We start from the raw sequence: 20,227 nt of genomic DNA on the forward strand, positions 1-20,227 counted from the left end.
GAGTATAGATACTGTTGATTGTTTTCATAGGTGTGTTAGTCCTTTAATTGTATACTTTCTTTTTACTCAATGATAACATATTGAGGGGGTTTTGAAGAGTTTTTCCTTCAGGGAAGAAGGTCCTGTCATTTTTTGTCATGTGTCTTGTAATGAAACGTTCTTAAGATAAAAGGCTCCATTTGCAATTCATGTTCCCAAAAAGAAGATCTCCTAACCCCAAGAAGAAGAAGAAGAATATTCATTAAATACTCTCAACATTTCACCGGTGACACTACCACAATGTGCTTTGAAAGAAAATGCCTGCTAGGAATGCTAAAATACATTTTGTGAGAGGAGAACGAGTTCCCAAAAGTAGTTTTTCAACAGGATCCCCAAAAACGTCTGACAAGCCTGCGTTGTTAAAAGATATGAAGTCAGCGATGGAAACTGATGTTATCACATCTATCAGCCAGCTTTGGCCCATCCACCATCTAATGTCAAGGTAACCTATGGCACTACACCTACATCAAAAGGCATACAGTTCAAGCTCCCATAAGAAGATAGGTAGGAGTCAAAGACAGTAAAAGGGGCACTGGCCATGGTCAAAATCATCTGCATTAGATATAAGATATGTAACATTTTTTTTTATGACACGTCCACATTGGACAGATGTTATCAGTGTCTAAATCGTATTGCTAGGCGTGGACCAGGTATTGTATTATCTTATTCGCTGATATTGCTGACATCAGTCCTCTTAACAACATTGACTGACTTGGGAGGCCACTTACTAGGGAGTAAGTGGTACCCGGCAGGGTGAATGACATTTCCTGTGTTTCTTGGAACACAACAGGGTTGGTAAATAGGATGGATGACTTGGATTATACATATTTTTCAATTTGACATGACCGTGATCCCAGAAACTCAGTTAGTAGATTCTTATTTTAGGCAGGGGTTTAGCGCTTTTGTGGTATGCACTATAAAAAAACAGGAGGGGGAGAATGGTATGATTGAGCTACGCATTATTCCTTTCTTGTAAACAATAATATGTCAATGATGATAAAGGTAGCGAACTCTAGCAATTTAAGGTGGCAGAATTATAGTATATTTCATGTGTATAATTAGCATTAGGGTTGCATCAAATAACCTCCCGCCCCTTTAATTAATCTGTTACATTCTCCTTTGCAGGGCCCAATAGGAAGAGCTTGTTAGATTGTAAATAGATGGCGGCCCTTGATTATGAGTGATTTTATGACCCACTAGAGGTAGCTTGTTCCTTCTCCCACAAGCTTCTTATAACTGTTCCCTAAGGTGGCCAAGATGGCGGAGTGAGCAGACGTGCTCTGTCGAAGCTCCCGCCGCCGGCCGCTATCTACAGCAATTACACAGCACCTGTCCCGACCCGAGCACTTCCCTGGCGGGTCTGAGGCCGGCGTTGCAACGGGAGTGTCCAGGGCAGTGGTGCTGCCGATCCTAGGCGTGGGGCCCGGCAATCGACCCGGAGCCTTGGCGGCCCTGATGGCCTAAAGAGAGCAGTGCCTGCATCGAGGCCGCAGGGGGCGGAGCCTGAACGCCGGCTCGAGCGGCCCTGAGCTCGGCGACTGCAACGGCGGCAAGCCCGGCCCGCGTTACTGAACGCGAGGCCCCCGTGGTCCCTTGCCGGGGGCTTCTGCGGGCTTGCTGCTCCACCCTGCCGCCCAGCGGAGCACCCTAGCGGCTGTGGTCGCCCGCGGAGCCGCTTTGGGGATCGGGCGGAGGAGGCCGACGGAAAGAGGTGAGGAGCGGAGGCGGACGGCCCCCCCAGCCCAGCGGTCCTACCTTACAGCGCGGGAGCACCGGGGGGGCAGAGGAGCCCGACCGGACCCCCCCAAGAGCGGGACCACTGGCGGAGCAACGAGGCAGGTGACAGGGGCAGCCGAGATCGCGGCCCGCCTGCGCTGGACCTGACCGTGTGGCCCTCCGCTGGCACCGGCCCCCGCTGGCGGTACAGCGCCCATCCGTTGCTGGGACTGCAGGTTGGGGCACCCGGTGGGGGAGGTGGCGGCCTGTCAGCCGGAGGGACACCGAGGAGGCCCGTGGGGACCCGCGCACGTGGCGTGCGCCTGAGGAGACCTTCTGCCCTGTTTGCACCGACGGCGCTGCCCCCGAGGCCACCAACGCTGACAGCTACACACCCGGCGACCGCAGCCCGCATCGGGGTGGGCGAGGCCCTTGTTGGGACGTGACCTCTGTGGACTAGCCGCCCTCTCTCACCCCCTGGACAGAGCAGCACCGAGCGCTACGGGCGCCATCTTAGGCGGCTACCCGCCCTGCCGGGTCCTCGCTCCCTCCCTCATCGCTCGTCCCGGCGACCCTGCCCCCATCACGCGGCCCCCACCGAGCGCTGCTGAGGCTTCGGGGGGCAGTGACAACACATCAGTCAGCGGGGGCGCAGCAGGCTTGGAGAGACTGCGGGGCACAGCTCTATGGTCCGGGCACGGTGGGTCCTCTCGCCCTGACGGCCTCGCTGGCGGTCGCCTGGATCCCCTAAGGGCGACCCCCCGCGCTGGGCCTAGCACCCGCCACAACACGGCACCTACACGCCACGCAGGAAGCACCGGTCATCCCGAGCCCGGAGGGCCGCCACCGAGGCCTCCGGGCCTACCCACGGCTGGCAGAGGAGGGAGTCGACGGGCGCAGCTGGGGACCCTGGGGAGGCATGTCTGGCGGGAGAACCAAGAAGGACCGCACCATAAAAGATCTCTTCACCCCCACCACCATGGGGAAGCGGAATGGACACACGGTGCCCAACTCCCGGGGGGACGCAGAAAAGCAAACAGTGGCCACGTCGCCCCCCGGAGGATCGGACCCCGAGGGCCCGGTCACACGGTCTTTCCTGGAGTCCCTGTTCACCAGTTTGCGGGAAGATATCCATGCTCTCAAGAAGGAGCTCCAGGACGAGATCAAGGAGGTCCGCCGCGATACTCATGCCATAGGGGAGAGAGTGGCAGAGCTGGAGACGAAAAGCGACGCACGCGACACCGAAATAGAGGCCCTGCGGCAGGAACTGGTCGCATACATGACCAACAGGTGGATCTCCAGACGCACGCCGAGGACCTGGAGAACCGCTCCCGGCGGCATAACATCAGGATCAGAGGAGTAAAACTGTCCCCGGACACGGAAGACCTCTTTCAGTTTACGCGGGGCCTCTTCAACCACATCCTGGGCCGGCAGGCGGACGCCCCCCCTGCGGCTGGACAGCGCCCACCGGACGGGCCCGCCGAGGGCCGGTGCCGCTCACCCGGCGGACATCTTGGTGTGTGTGCAGGACTACAGAACGAAAGAGGAGATCCTGTGCAAGGCACGCCAGTTGGAGAAGATCACCTTTGGCGACCACTCCCCGACGTTGTATCAGGATTTAGCCGCGCTTACACTGGAGAAGCGACGCACCTTTCGGCCCGTGACAGCGGAACTGAGAAAACGCAACATCACCTACAGCTGGGGGCACCCTTTTCGTCTGGTGTTCCGGCTTGGTAATGTACTTCACCAGCCGCGTTCCCTCAGGGACACTTGCCGCGTACTGGGCCTAGACGAGCCGGAGGTCGACGACGGATCACTGGGGGAAGGGGCCTCCAATGAGGCGGCCCCTGGACGCTGGCAGCAGCAACGGCGCAGACGCAAGCCGAGACGCCCCGCAGCTACTGAGATAGAGGAGGGACAGCGGGCTGCGGTGGAGACCGTGGCGCAGGGACTGGCGCAAGCGAGCAATGGCTGACCGCTGGGAGAGAGACACGCTAGTTCCACAGGTCATGGTTGGGTTGGGCTATTCTAGTCCGGCGGCGGGGGCGAAGGCAGAGTGCTTTTTGGCCTTCCCGGATGGAGACTCTGACTCTTCGCCTACAGCGGAGTGCTGGGGGAGAGCCGACCTGCTCGCACTGTCGCCACTGCTTCCATTCTGCGGACTTACTTTACCACGGGTCCAGTAGCCTCGAGACTGGACCTGGGACAATGTTAGACCTAATTTCTTTACCAGTTGGGGGGAAAATTGGGGGGTGTTGCAGGAAAAGGGTGCTGGGCGGGAAGGGGTTGCACCTAGGGATAGGGGGACCCGGGGGGGGGGGGGTTGCTCCAGTTGAGCTGGGGATGGGGGGGGCAGTTGGGGATGGGGGGGGAGTTGGGGGATGAGGGGGAGGGGCGGGGGGGCTCTCCTTGTCCAGGGGATTCTGATACCACGGACGGAGTCGGTAGGACTCCCAGCGCAGCGTCTCCTACGGCCCATTGGCCCGCAGCTACCGCCTTAGGGTGGGGATTGGCATCTTCCTTATTACCCCAGACATGACACGTCATCTAACAGTGCTCTCGCTTAATGTGCGGGGTCTTAACAGCCCGAACAAGCGCAAGACGATTCTCTCCTGTCTCGAGCGATCCAAGGCAGATATCTGCCTGCTCCAGGAAACACACCTTGTTCGCAGCGACCAACACAGACTCAAATCACGAGCCTTTCCCTGGCAGTTCTTCTCCTCATCCCCGGAGAAAGCGGCTGGGGTGGCGATTCTAGTGGCTAAGTCCTTCGAGGGGAGGGTCCTCCAGAAGGAAGCTGAAATTAGAGGGCGTCTTCTGCTTTATAGCTTCCAGATTGCAGGCCATGTCTTGCTGGTGGGTTCAGTCTATGGTCCAAACGAGGGGCAGGAAAGGTTCTTACATACGGCACTAGAGACGCCACATCCACCACACACACTCACTTACTACTGGGCGGAGACCTTAACATTGTATTTCACAACACGGCGGACCGCTCAGGCCAGAGATCCGGGCAGGTGGGGGCACTCACGGCGGCGGGTCACGCACATGTGGCAGACTTGGGCCTCATAGATTTATGGCGACACACACACCCCCAGACAACGGCATACACGTATTACTCGGCGGCACACAAGACGTATGTGAGGCTGGATTATTTCCTATGCTCCTCTCAACTGGCGCTACAGGTCGAAGAGGTGGAGATACTGCCAGCCGCGCTGTCGGATCACTCCCCAGTGGTCACGACACTTCGAGTGGGAGCCATGCCGGCTCCGCAACGACACTGGAGGCTGCGAGACGGCCTCTTGCAGCTGCCCGACACCCAAACCCGCCTCACAGCCGCGATTGACCACTTTCTGGAACACAACGCCAATGATGACACCACAAAGGCCACTCAGTGGGCAGCCCTCAAGGCGGTCCTCCGCGGGGAACTTATCTCCATAGCCGCCGCCAACAACAAGGAAAGGGCGCTAAAACGTGCCGAGCTTACCCAACGGGTGGCGGAACTGGAACAGATGCACCAGCGCACGGGGGCGGCAAGGGCATGGCGCCAATTATGCGCCGAGCGGAAAATGTTGGCAGCTTTGGATCAAGACGTGGCGGAATACGCCGCTATGCGCCTCAAGCACGCCTACTACACCGGAGGCGACCGTTGCGGGAAGCTTCTGGCGAGCAGACTACGGGCGCAAACCCAGCGGCAACAGGTGCGCTCTCTCCTGTCGGCAGATGGAAGCCAGATTACGGAGGACACGGCGATTGCGGCAACCTTCGGCAACTTTTATGCGGCGCTATACGACGCGGACCACCTAGACCCACTTGCCGGCCCGACCTACTTGCAGGGCGCGGAGCTCCCCACTCTCAACCAAGCCCAAGCGGACTTTCTGGAACGGCCCATTGGCCTGGAGGAAGTCATCTCTGCCATTGCCCGCCTCAAAGTGGGGAAATCCCCGGGCCCGACGGCTATACCGTGGCCTTCTACAAGACCTTTTGCCAGCAGCTTGCCCCCCTCTTGCGCGACCTATTTAACACCTTTGACACGCCTGGTGCCATCCACCCGGACCTGCTAGAGGCGTCCATCTCTGTCATTCCCAAACCGGGCCGTGACCCGGCGGCATGTGGCTCATACAGGCCCATCTCACTGCTGAACGTAGACTTGAAGCTCTACACCGGCATACTAGCGGGCCGCATTGCACCATACATGCAGCAGCTGATAGACCCTGACCAGGCGGGCTTTATCCCCCAGCGGCAGACCAGCGACAACACCAGGCGGGTGCTGCACCTCATTGAGGCCGGGTCGCGCACTAAACCGGGCTGCATGCTCCTCACCATCCATGCGGAGAAAGCATTCGACAGGGTGCACTGGCCCTACCTCGACCAGGTTCTCCGCCGCTTCGGATTTGGGGAGAAACTCCGCCATCGCATCTTCAATTGCTACCGCCGGCCCAACGCCACGGTCAGGGTGAACGGTCATACCTCCCCGAGATTCGACATTGGCAGAGGCACGCGCCAGGGCTGCCCTCTATCGCCGCTCCTATTCGCACTATATATGGAGCCGATGGCTCAGAGGGTGCGGCAGCATGCGCTCATATCTGGTATCAAATTTGGTGCCGACACGCACAAGATCAGCCTGTATGCGGATGACGTTTTGCTGTCCCTCACTGACCCGATGCAATCCCTGCGTGCTCTCTTTGTGGAGCTTCACACCTTTGCCCTGGCCTCGGGTTTTAAGATCAATGAAACGAAATCGGAAGCCCTGAACATCTCCCTGAGCCCGGACGTGGTGGCCGAGATTAAGGCCGAATTCAAAATACAATGGTCGGGGGCTGCCGTCCCGTACCTGGGCGTTCGCCTGGCTCCCACTGTCCGGGGTACGGCGCGAGTCAATTATGAAACACTCACAATCAAACTTCGGGAGCAGCTCCGACGTTGGAAGCCGCTTACATTGTCGTGGTGTCGTAATTGGCCCGGCCGCGTTAGCGATTAGCTGAACCTACACGTTGTCCTCCTTAACTTGGCTATATACGATAACGCCATTTTGAATGTTGCAGCGGCCATCTTAGACCATGAGCGGCCTCGTGGCCGACGTGCCCTTTAGTCCTTTTTCTGTCCCACTGACCACTCTTGTCTGCCCAGCAACAGGCTATTTTTAGCACTGGTCAAGCCACACATGCGCAGTTCCCACTGACCCGTAAGCCTTCAGGAATGTGCCGCTAACTGACCAGTGGGTTTGAAACCCTCCAATGAGCTGGCAGTATTCCAAAACATGACCATATATGTCCCTAAAACTGTGTCTTAACTTGTGCCGCCTATCTTTTATTGCCCCAAAATTGTATATAAACGGGGTCACACCGGTGTTCGGTGTGATACCTCTTGCATTACCGAAGGGTGCTGTTTGAGTGTACCACCACCCCATGGGGTCTTAATAAACTTGTTCTTTGCATTTTACAGTTTCCGTGCCAACAGTTCTTGTGTGTAAGTGGGTAATCCCCGGAGCGTGTAGGCCTTGGGAACCCCGAAATACTTCAATTGGCGACCACGAAGGGACTCATCGGCGACTCGGATGCCCGAAGGAGAGGTCGTGACGAAGGCTTGGAAATCCGCCATGGGCTCGCGCTGCCACGAGTGACCCGAGTCTTGGCTGCCACGGTGTTTTTTCCTTTCCTTCCGATCTGACCTTCCAGGTGGCGCCGGTCTCCGACTGAGTCTTTGAAGTGTCTGCATCGCTGCGAAAGTGCCGTTTGGCTGATTTGGCTTACAGAACCTTGGCAGTTGGAATCTGGACAGTTGGGAATTTGGTAAGCTTTGTGTTCGGTAAGGTAGTCTTCGGACGCTTACTGAAGTTCTGCGATTTGTGTTCGGTAAGGTAGTCTTCGGACGCTTACTGAAGTTCTGTGATTTGTGATCGGTGAGGTAGTCTTCGGACGCTTGCCGAGTCCTATGATCTTTGATTTGAGTTAGCTAACATTGTGAATTTGTGATCTTTGAACTTATATGTGTAGTGCACTTCACATAGGCAGGCATGTAGAGATGTTTCTCTAACTTTATTTTTTCCCTTTGAGCGGCACAATCGTGTGGAGAACTGTAAGTGCCATTTTGTCCGGTGTCACGCTTTCGTGATACCTTTTGAACATGCCTGTTTTCAGTACACTCCGAGGAATGTGTTGTTTAGGAGAAGGTGCCTCAATTAGGTTAGCGGAATCACAGCCGGCTCCCCCAGAGGGGACTCCAAATAGGGACATGTACATAAAGTTTGGCCTTCCACCTATTATGTACAGTAAATTATGGCATAAATACACCAAGGCCGATCCTGAATTGCAATGGCCCCTACACGGGTCGTACGATTTGAGTAAAATACAATTTGTAGAGCAATGTATGTTTCAACGCAGGTCTAGACAAAACATGTTTGATTGCGTGCGAATGTGGGAGAAAGCGGCGCGTGAGCGAATGAAGCGTGAGGTTGCCTTGGCGGACAAAGAGCAGCGCAAGGCTGCTCGGGATAAGGCTTTACAGCTTGAGGAAAAGGAGGCTCAGGAGAAGAAAGAAAGGGAGGAACGGGAACGTAATTTGCAAACGACTGGTCAATTTCCTATTCGCCGACCGCTTTATCCTGTCCTTAATAATGAAATTGATGATTTTTCTTTGTTAGATCGGTCACCGCCTCCGTACGTTACGCCGACGGCTCCAGCTGTGGATTCTGATGATGGCGGACAGGATAAGTCGGGCAAGAAGGGCGTATCTGCTCTCAGGTTTACTGCGGAGAGGTCCTCTCATCTACGTAGTTGGGCTCGTAAAGTGAATAAGCGTACTGTTACTCAGGATCAATTGATATCAGAAAAAACAGGGTGGACGGATCTTGAATTGATGTATTTTCTGTCTTCCTTGGCTGATGAGGTTGTGAGCGCATATCGTGACCTTTCTGATACGTTAGAGCCCAAAGTGTTGTCAGTGTATCGTGAAAATTTGACTAAAGGTGATTTTGATCTTTCAGATGTTGATGACCTGTTTGCGCAATTGATCAAGCTGCGGGATGAGACAACTCGATTGCGGGAGGAGCGGAAAAGGAAACAAAAGGAGTCTGAATTGGAGCATGATGGGCAGGCCAGAGAGTGTTCTCTCCGTGGTTCAGATAAGAGTTCTGCGTTGCATGTTATGCCTATGCGTGAAGCTGCACCTTTGTATGTTCCACCAAAAGGGGAAGGTACGGATGATGATAAGTTGTCGAAGGATGCGAAAGGGTATTTTGTGTATAATTGGGTATATACGCCATGGAATAGAGCAGATGTCATGGCATTGAAAAATTCTTTACCTGATCTTCGGAAGAATCCGGCGGCATTTTATGAAGGGGTGGAGGGGGCTATATCGTCTTGTGTGATGACTCTTGTAGATATAGATTTGTTTTTTGGGCTAATTTTACCACCCGATATGTGGAGGCAAGTTCGTAAAACTAATGATGAAACGATTTTGGGGGGGACATGGAAAGAAATAAATGCTGCAGATTTAGATAGAGAACCAGCATGTAAGCCTTGTCAGCTAATATTAGACCTTCCGGCAGCTATTTTGGATAAATTGAAAACGCTTGTTCCCTCCAAAAAGATTGATTGGACTATGTTAACGTCGTGTAAACAGAAAACTGATGAAACGGTTTCAGATTTCTTTACGCGCTTCGAGGAGGCCTTTCATGATTACAGTGGTCAATCTTTAACAGACGATACGGGTCGGCATTTGTTTGTAGATAAGTATGTGGCTAATCTCCTACCAGAGATTGCAAAGCGATTGAAGTCGAGTGAAAGTTCCTGGGCCACGGCGACCCCTGCGTCCTTGTTAACTATGGCTCAGTATTACGAGCGGCAGGAAGTGGAGGCTAAAGAAAGTGTAGAGAAAAAGGCGAAGGAATTGAAAACGAAGGTGATGTTGGCACAGGTTCGGGGAACACAGGGTAGAGGGAGTGATAGAGGTAGACGAGGTGGTGGAAACGCATCGTATGGTCGTACGGATATTGCGGAGGATCAGTGTGCCTATTGTAAGGAGTTTGGGCATTGGGCCGAAGATTGTCCGGTACTTCGTGAACAGCGTAGTCAGCGTGGTCGAGGCAGTGGAAGGTCAAGAGGAGGTTATACTGGAATGAGAGGTGGCGGAGGTGATCGTAGACAGGTTGAGGAGAGGGGCCGTGGCCAGGACGAACGAAATAAGTTTGATAGACGGAATCAATATCAGATTTCGGAAGGAGAGAATGTGGAACATCAGGATTATGTGCATGCATAGGATTGCGTAGGATGGGGTAAGGAATCAGTTGAAGTGCCGGTAGATCAGCAAGGTCCATATGTAACAGCGGGTATTTTGGGTTCTACTGATCAATTTCTAGTCGACACAGGAGCTACTCGTAGCGCTCTGTCGAAAAACTTGGTTCCGAGGGCTCCCCTGTCTGGCGAAATGATTACGTGTGTAGGGTTTGATGGCACACCCTCCCCCAGCCCATTGTCCAAGCCCCTTGCACTATGCATTGACAAATACTTTAGTTTTGGGCAATTTTTGTTATCACCCCATACCCCAGACAATATCCTGGGTATTGATTTGCTTAAATACTTCCGAGCGACAATACGCTGCGCTCCAGAGGGAGTGCGGGTTATTCTGAACGACAACTACCCTGACCCTGATGATTGCCCTGACCCTGACAGATTTTATGCCATTTTAGACATCCCTGCTTTGGCCTCTCTGCCGCACACGTTGTGGGCGACATCAGATACGGATGTGGGAGAGATGCGCATTCCACCAATACACATTACTGTTAAGGAGGGGGCCCCTCTACCACGAGTGCCACAGTATAAGATCTCGAAGGAAGGTGAAATTGCATTGACACATATTGTTCAGGATTTGATTTCTGCAGGGGTGGTGGAGGAGGTCCCTTATAATGTCTGTAACAGCCCTATTCTACCGATTCTTAAGAGAGACTCAGATGGCAAGATCTATCGGTTTATTATTGATTTACGTGAAATAAATAAAATTGTCATTCCCCAATACCCAGTGGTGTCCGATATCACGACTTTGCTTACTTTGGTTCCACCGACGGCCACCACCTTTAGCGTTATTGACTTAAAGAATGCGTTCTTTTCCATCCCTGTTCACCCAGATAGTAGATATCTGTTTGGTTTTACGCTCAATAATAAATCGTATAGATTTTGTCGTGTTCCCCAAGGATATACTGAAAGCCCTAGTATCTACAGCCAGGCTTTGAAATGACAACTAGATTCCTTTAAATTGCAGTCTGGCGTTGCGCTCATCCAGTACGTGGATGACCTTTTGCTTGCCGCCGACTCCTATGCACAATGTGAACAGAGTACGCTTGCATTGCTTTCCTTTTTGGCACAAAACAATCACAAGGTTTCCAAGAAAAAGCTTCAATACTGTAGACCCCAGGTGACCTACCTCGGTCATCTGTTGTCTAAGGAGGGGCGGGCATTAACATCTGACCGAATTCAAGCAATTTTAGACACACCAGTCCCCCGCACGCAGAGAGATGTGCGTGCCTTCATAGGGTTGACGTCCTTTTGTAGGCAATGGATCATGGGTTTTTCACATATCATAAAGCCTTTGCTAGCATTACTGTCCAAAGCCACACCGATGCCTCTTGAGTGGACAGATGAATGTCAGAGAGCTTTTGAACAGTTGAGGCAGGCCCTTTGTTCCGCACCCGTGTTAGGGACACCAGACTACACGAAACTTTTCACATTATACGTACACGAGAATGATGGGTGTGCGTTGTCAGTGTTAGTGCAGTTACACGGGGATAAGCAGAGACCATGTGCATACTTCTCTGCCATTTTGGATCCTGTAGCACGAGGGCTGCCTGGGTGTTTTCGAGCAGTAGCGGCGACAGCAGTAGCCATACGACAGAGTGAGGGCATAGTGTTATCACACAAATTGTTGGTGCTAGTCCCCCACGCGGTAGATGCCCTGTTAAACCAAACAAAGACCCAATACCTCACGAGTGCACGACTTACAGGATACGAGCTGACACTCTTAGCGCCACACATAACATTGAAAAGATGCGCTACTTTGAATCCTGCGACTTTATTGCCCTATCCGGCCGAGGAGGGTCAGGAAGAAAAACATCATGATTGTGTTTTCCTGACTGAGGAACAGACAAAGGGTCGTGTCGATTTACAGGATGTGCCACTTCCAGATGTGGATGGGGAACTGTGGGTTGATGGATCGTGTTTGAGGCTGCCAGATGGTACGACTTCCGCAGCATATGCGATCACGACTCTTAAGACGGTGGTCGAAACAGCTAGAATACCACAAAAATCGGCTCAGGCAGCAGAGCTGATAGCTTTAACAAGAGCCTGCGAATTGAGTGCTGGCCTATGTGTGAACATATACACGGACAGCCGGTATGCCTTTGGAGTGGCCCATGACTTCGGGCTTCTCTGGAGGGAACGCGGGTTCCTGACATCACACGGGGAGCACATTATGCACGGAGAGCTAGTGCGTGATCTCCTGAATGCGTTGCTCAGTCCTAAAAAAGTAGCGATAGTAAAGTGCAGTGCCCATAAGAAGATTACGGATAAAGTGGGTCAAGGAAATGCCTTTGCAGACAGCATAGCAAGGCAGACGGCTATGTCCCGAACTAGCTCCCCTATGTACGTGGTACAATCACAGGCTGAGAGATGGAGTGACGCTAGAGCAGAGATACGGGATATTCAAAAATCAGCTACAGAATCTGAACTTGCGGCTTGGGCAGCAGATGGGGTACTAGATGACGAAGGTTGTTGGAGAAGCAAAGACATGGAGAAATGGAAATTGCCTGCGGCTTACTTACAGGCGATGGTCCAGATGACTCATGGACTGGCCCATGTCGGAGCTCTTGCAATCACTCGTCTTTTAACACGAGTTTGGGAACATCCTGAGATTGCGAATACTGCAAAGAGAGTAGTGCAAACCTGTCTGGTGTGTTTGCAACACAATCCTGGGAAGGGGACCCATACTCCAAAAGGAGGGTTCGTTCCACCTTCTGCACCGTTTGAAGTGCTTCAAATGGATTACATCCAACTCGAGCGCTGCAATAACCTGAAGTACGTCCTAGTGGTGGTGTGTGCGTTTAGCAAATGGGTTGAGGCCTACCCCACGAAAGACAATACGGCTTTGACAACAGCTAAGGTGTTGCTTAAGGAATTCTTTCCTCGCTTTGGAGTTTGTAAATTTTTGTGGAGCGATAATGGGCCCCATTTTGTTGGAAAGATTGTGGAATATGTACTGAAGGGGTTAGGGATTCAGCAAAAGTTCCACGCTGTATTCCACCCTCAGTCAGCAGGTTTGGTCGAGCGGTACAATGCCACGTTGAAGCTTAAGCTGGCCAAAATTGTGGCGTCTACATCGTTGAAGTGGCCAGATGCGTTGCCGCTAGCACTACTATCTCTCAGATCAGTACCCCACTCACGAACCGGCCTTACGCCCTATGAGGTGGTGTTTGGCCGCCCTATGAATATCTGGGGGGTGCCCAAGCCGCGAATAATACATGATGTGCCTTGTGTTATGATGAATGATTATTTGGCACGATTAACAAATGATTTGCTCTCTATTCATCAACAGGTTCGAGAAGCGCTCCCTGATAACTCCACTGGAGAAGGCCACGATCTTCGTCCTGGGGACCATGTGATGGTCCGTTCGTTTGAAAGAGCAAGCAGTTTGGAGCCCAGGTGGAAGGGCCCCGAGCAGGTCCTCCTGGCAACCCGCACCGCAGTACGAGTGACGAACAGGAAGCGGTGGGTGCATTCGACACATTGTCGCCGTGTCTCTCCGGATCTGGTGACTCCTGCTGTGTTGACTGATTATAAGGAAATCTTGGAGAAAGAAAAGAGCCCAGCTGTGACGTCGGCCGAAGTGGAGGGAGCCTTCCCGGACCAATCTGCTACCGGAAGAGAGCGTTACGATCTACGTCCACGATAAGAAGATTTTTGTTCCTTTTTATGACTGGTTGGTTACCGCTCCAGGTTTGTGAAACGGAAACCGGGAATTCCAAGGGGGGGGGATCAGTTCTGCCAGAGTAGCGACACCCGTCTTGGCCCGGAGAAGAAAACAACGGCTACCTCGGAGTTCAGCACCGCATTTTTTCTTTTTTTTTAGGTATACACGCACGTGTATCTGAGACAATTTGTGAACAATTTGTGAACAATTTGTGCCACTTGAGACTTTGCACAAACTTTCTTGAACTATGGCATCAGCGGCATCTCGTGATAAGAAAATATTGGGTGCCTTTCTCTTTGTTCTAACTATTGTGGTGATAGCTGTTATGGCCTGGGTAGTCGAACTTGTGGTGCCTGTACGTGAACATTTGTTGCCGACTACCCCGGCACCGTCTGAACATTTTCATTTTACATTGCCATTCCATGAAGAGCGCCATCGCCAAACGTATTTAAATAACAGCTTCATTCAGATTCTTCACCACACGCATAATATGACCAATACCTCTAACTGCTGGGTGTGTGGAATGTTGCCTGGGCACCAGAAGAGAGGGGGCACCCCACTTATTCCACTTCCGTTTTCACACAATGGGTCATGCAATGCCTGGTACACCCTCCTCTTTACTCTGAGATGGCCAACTAAAGGGGGGGTGCTTTTCCGTTTGAATAAAGTATGTTCCCATGACAAGGATGGGTTTCCCCGGGCTGAGGGTACACGTTTCGAATGGGAAGAGTACAGGCCTGACAATGTATCTGCTCCACGTGTATATAGCAATCAGCGAAATGTGAATGTATCTAGCGCTCATGTCATAAATGTTATTGCCACAAAAGCCGATTTATGCATTAGAAACAAGGGCACGATTGCAGTGGGGAAAAGCGAATGTAACATTACTCTCACGTTTGATAGCCCGAATGGCATTTCATTTGTTGCATCTCGAAACACATACTTTATCTGTGGAACGAAGGGGTACCATCAGCTTCCAGTGGGGTGGTTGGGCACGTGCTATGTATCGTTTGTGCTACCTCCTGTATTCATTGCCCCTCCAATGTACCACAACGATTACACATTGTACCACGATTTCGTTTTGAACAGGGTTAAACGAACTGTTGCCCTAGAGGACATTGATCAAATGGACACTGCATTACAACAGTATGTGGATTTTAATTTGGGACTATTCTCCTTTGTGGGGGCTGCATTGAACAGCCGGAAAATTAGACGACTGACACGCGTTGTCGAGGCTGTTGCGAATGACACTGCCGTTGCCCTGGGGAATATTACCGAGGAACTACAGATTTCCAGAATTGTCACCCTCCAAAATCGAATGGTTTTGGATGTTGTTTTGGCTGATCGTGGGGGGGCATGTAGAATTATCGGAAGCAGCTGTTGCGTTTATGTCCCGGACAATTCCCCATCTGTGTATGATGCTATTTCCAAGCTGCATAAAATAGCTGCCGAAATACACCCGGACAATGGAACTTGGACACTTTCAGGATGGTTCTGGTCCATGATTGCAACTTGGGGCTGGAAACTGTTGACAATTCTCTGTATACTTGTGGGAGCAATGTTCTTTATATGCTTATGTATTCAATGCGGCCCGGCTTTATGTTCAATGTGTCTATCAGCTTGCCTACCATCACGACGAGCTCTTGCTCACGACAAAATAATGCTACACAAAGAGGTGACACAAATTATGTTAATAGACGTCGAGGACGAACATCCTGACTATGTTCATTATGAGGTAGATTCAGCTAAACGCTAAAAGGGTCGTCTGTCGTAATTGGCCCGGCCGCGTTAGCGATTAGCTGAACCTACACGTTGTCCTCCTTAACTTGGCTATATACGATAACGCCATTTTGAATGTTGCAGCGGCCATCTTAGACCATGAGCGGCCTCGTGGCCGACGTGCCCTTTAGTCCTTTTTCTGTCCCACTGACCACTCTTGTCTGCCCAGCAACAGGCTATTTTTAGCACTGGTCAAGCCACACATGCGCAGTTCCCACTGACCCGTAAGCCTTCAGGAATGTGCTGCTAACTGACCAGTGGGTTTGAAACCCTCCAATGAGCTGGCAGTATTCCAAAACATGACCATATATGTCCCTAAAACTGTGTCTTAACTTGTGCCGCCTATCTTTTATTGCCCCAAAATTGTATATAAACGGGGTCACACCGGTGTTCGGTGTGATACCTCTTGCATTACCGAAGGGTGCTGTTTGAGTGTACCACCACCCCATGGGGTCTTAATAAACTTGTTCTTTGCATTTTACAGTTTCCGTGCCAACAGTTCTTGTGTGTAAGTGGGTAATCCCCGGAGCGTGTAGGCCTTGGGAACCCCGAAATACTTCAGTGGCTGGGCAGAATTGCTGCCGTCAAAATGACACTGCTACCGCAGATCTTGTATCTGTTCCAGACGCTCCCCCTAAATCCCCCGGCGGGTTGGCTTAAGCAAACCCAATCGGAACTGTCGCGATTCATTTGGAACGGCCGGCGGCCGAGGTTTAAGCACACCCTCGCAACTCTGCCCCCGGCGAACGGAGGGGTCGGTGTGCCCGACCTCACCCTGTACTTCCAGGCAACGCAGCTGCGTACCTTCGCGGAATGGTTTCAATTGGAGTCCGGCAAGCACTGGCTCTTCCAGGACCAGGCAGTGGCCGGTCGTACCCTTCAAGGCGTGCCTTTCCTGCCACGCCGACACCGGCCCCCTAACCTGTACGCCTCTGAAATCACAAGCACCGCCCTGAGAGTGTGGGATAGAGTGGCAGTAACCAGGGGTCTGACCACCTTTCCCTCGCCCATGACCCCCATTTTTGAGAATCCGGATTTCACGCCGGGTTTGGACGTCGGAGCGTTTACGACGTGGCGGACGACGCCCTGTAGAGCGGTGGGACATATGTTCGACCTCAAGGGGGTCCTCCCGTTCCGGCAGGTCAAGGCGGACTACGGTGTGGCCGAATCGGAACGCCTACAGTACCTGCAGGTGCGGCACTGGGTGCTCCACCCCTCGATTCAGCCCGGGGCCCAACGACACCTCACGCCCTACGAAAGGTGGCTGCTAACGCGCACCTCGGACAAGAAATTGATCTCAGACCTTTATCAACAGCTACTCCTCACTCAGGTACACACGTATAACGCGGGTCAGGCCAGGTGGGAAAGGGAGCTAGGGAGGCAGCTTACTAGGAAAGAATGGGAGGGGGTGTACCACAGGGCCAGACACTCGGCACACCACACCGGGCTCACCGAGACACTAACTAAAGTAGCCACATACTGGTACCACACCCCAGAGAGGTTGCACCACTGGGATGCTCGAGTGAGCGACAGATGCTGGAGGGGGTGCGGGGAACTAGGGACACTGGAACACTTGCTATGGAGCTGTGAGGCGCTTCGCCCCTATTGGGACCCTATCCTGGACCTCATAGACGCACATCTAGATACACAATTGCCGCGCTTCCCAGCGTACATTATTCTAGGCCTCCCGAACGCCCTCATGTATCCTCTGAAGTCCTGGCGGGGACGACTGATCGCACTTGCGCTGGGGGCGGCGGTCCAAAACATTGTGGCCCACTGGAGAGCAGTTCAGGCTCTGCAACAATTGGGGTGGCTCCACCGGCTCTGGGCGATACTGGGAATGGAGAAACTGTCACTGGCGGCGGCGGGGAGGGGAACGGACTTTGCGGAGCTCTGGCGACCATTCCTCACCCTACTTACCGGGGAATTTCGTGAGGTGAGCTGCCCCCGCTACCTGCGTCTGCTACGCCTGGCGGAAACACCTGTCCCAGAACCCAAGACACGCGCCCACAAGCGTACAGGCCCAGCGCGCGCTGCACCACTTGACCGTTAATGGACGACAATAAGTCGACGGCTTATCCCAGACATTGGACAAGGAGAGGGGAGGGTAGGGGTGGGACGGGAAGGGGGGTTGTTTCCAGTTCTTTGTTCCTCTTAGATTGCACTAGTTCTACATAGCTTGCACCTCTGTAGCACCTCTTATGACGCGGCCGGCCCAGTTGGGTTGTAGGCGGCTTGCTGTGTTAACTAACAATGCGCCCGCTGGCCTTGCGATGGGTGTCGGTGGGGTCGCTGGCTTAGGCCTCCCCGGTGTGGTGACGGCCCCTATATATATTTCGGAGGTGCATATTGTTTGCCTATGCTCAATAAAAGATTTAATACATAACTGTTCCCTAAGTTTTACTGTTCAAACAGATATAACTCCGACAAGTAAGGAGGGACAACAAGGAATGGATATTCGATTCAACTTGGGGCAGATTTGTGTCAGATACTTCAGTGATTTTTACCTTTCACAGAAATCATTATAAAAGTGTGCTAGATTTCATCATAGCTTGCTTGAGCAGAGAACAAGTCCAAAATAAGGGATTTCTGTGTTCTGAAAAGAGCAGAATGTGGCCATCCTTGGTGAATACTTTCTGTATGATGTTAATGTCAACAGTCCGATAATAGAGCTACATACCTCATGGCCAGATGTGCTTGTGAGAAAATAAGTGGACCAATATTGACCTTGTATATGTACCCTTATATTATTGATATTGATATTGATCAAATATTCCCTTTTCTTGAACAATTGAGCAAAACTGCAGTGGTGGCTCCTCCGCTATGGCGGAGGAGCGTCGCCCCATTGTTTTTAAGCAGTGTAACTAATGGAAAAATAAAATGAGAATAACTGCATGTTATTATCATTTTATTTGTTACTGCTTTGTGGGTGGGGATACCCTGCTCTCAGAGCAGGGCAGGAGAGGGGTGGTTTGCACACTCCAAGTGCGCATGAATATTTGGCCAGCCCAAGCAGTCATATGCATTTTGTGTGTTCTCTAAGCAGGCTGCCTTACAGCCTGGGTGGAGAACATGCTCAGACCCCCATTCCCTGGCTGTCTGCCGAACCACGGAGCTCAGAGCAATCGCAGCGCTGCATTGCAGCATTGTGATTGGTCAGGGGAGCCTGGATGCTTCCTGATTCCTGTTCCGGCTAGTACTGAAGTGGAGGAGGGACTGGAGAACGCGGTGGTACTAAGGTAAGTTTTATTATTATTTTTTTGAGAACATTCCCTCTCCTGCCCACCCATCCACCCCCAATTCGTGCCTGCCAGCACTGTAAAACTGAGTGAACAAAAAAGGAGAATGCTCTCTCGCTATGATAAAATCTATGGGTTCTATCTTTCTATGTCAGCCCGTAACGGGAAGATTGCTTCATCACATTGGTGTGATACCTGTTGTAGAGAAAGTAAGAAAGGGTTAATTGCTTTTGTCATGTGTAATTCAAGTATATGGTCTTCAGTGGATTCAGACTGGCAGTGGTGATGATCTCGTATATGAATGGCTTTAATAGAATACATCTGGATGGGAAGCCCTAAAGAATCAGATTGCTGGAAAAATATGTGGGTGGACTTTTCTGGTTCAAGGTTTCTGAGTTAGTGGGAAATAAAAATGCAGGTTCTGAGTACAACTATGGAAAATGTGAAAAAGTGCCTCATTTTACGTGATCACACCCAATTTTGTGGACTGATGCTGCTGGTTCTATTGGCTGTGAACTGGGACACTGCTAACCAGGACCCAGTGCATGCGCTCTGACCCCTAAAACATGTTGAAACTGGATAACACCTAATTGGCATATTTAACTTTATTATACGGCAATAGCATGTGGTGGCTCAAATACACCCATGATAATAATCACTGGGGTCATCTATAAGCCCAAGGGGGAAAGGGCAAATTAGCATCTCATAACAATGTCCTGAGGGGCATCATTTTAGATAAACAATTTGCAACATTCATACAATACTTTAGAATGAAGTATTGCATATAAAAGTTAATTGCAAAAAGAGATATGGCCAGCTACAATCCGAAGAAAAGTTATTTCATGTTTTTATACATAATATGTATATATATATATATATATATATATATATATATATATATATATATATATATATATATATATATATATATATATATATATATATATATATATATACACTCCATCTCTCCTTTCTCAAGAAGACCACCAGGGACACAGCGGGACTTTCAAGCAGGTAATTTATTCAGGGCTGTGGCATGACTGGTTTCGGCATGTGCCTTTATCAAACGCCAAAGTCCTTAAACAGTAAGAACTCCCATGCAGAGACTCTTTATGAGCTCCTCCCTCCTCGTTGTGGTTGGGCTCACCTGGAGCCAATTGTCTATTGCTTGCTTCGGTTTTGGGGACAACCAGTCCCAGGATACAGCGCGCTGGCAATCCGCTTCAGGTAGTTGGGGGCTTCACTAATTAAAACAAAAGTTTGTGTCTGCTGTTGTGTCCCAAACTCTCTACCACCACCTCCTTGGCTAAGCAGTTGAAAGCACAGACCGGGTGTAAGCATCACTCCACACCCTCTGTGCACGATGTTCCCAGCTGCCTCAAGCGCATCGGAGGTTCCTGTGGCAGGCCGTCGAACTCACCAGACTCCTCAGCAAAAACACTCCTTCTCCAATTTTCGACTTGCCACATTACTGAGAGGGTCCCTCATGCGCGTAACTG

This window comes from Lissotriton vulgaris, chromosome 5 (assembly GCF_964263255.1).
Source record: "Lissotriton vulgaris chromosome 5, aLisVul1.2, whole genome shotgun sequence".
NCBI classification, from domain to species: domain Eukaryota; kingdom Metazoa; phylum Chordata; class Amphibia; order Caudata; family Salamandridae; genus Lissotriton; species Lissotriton vulgaris.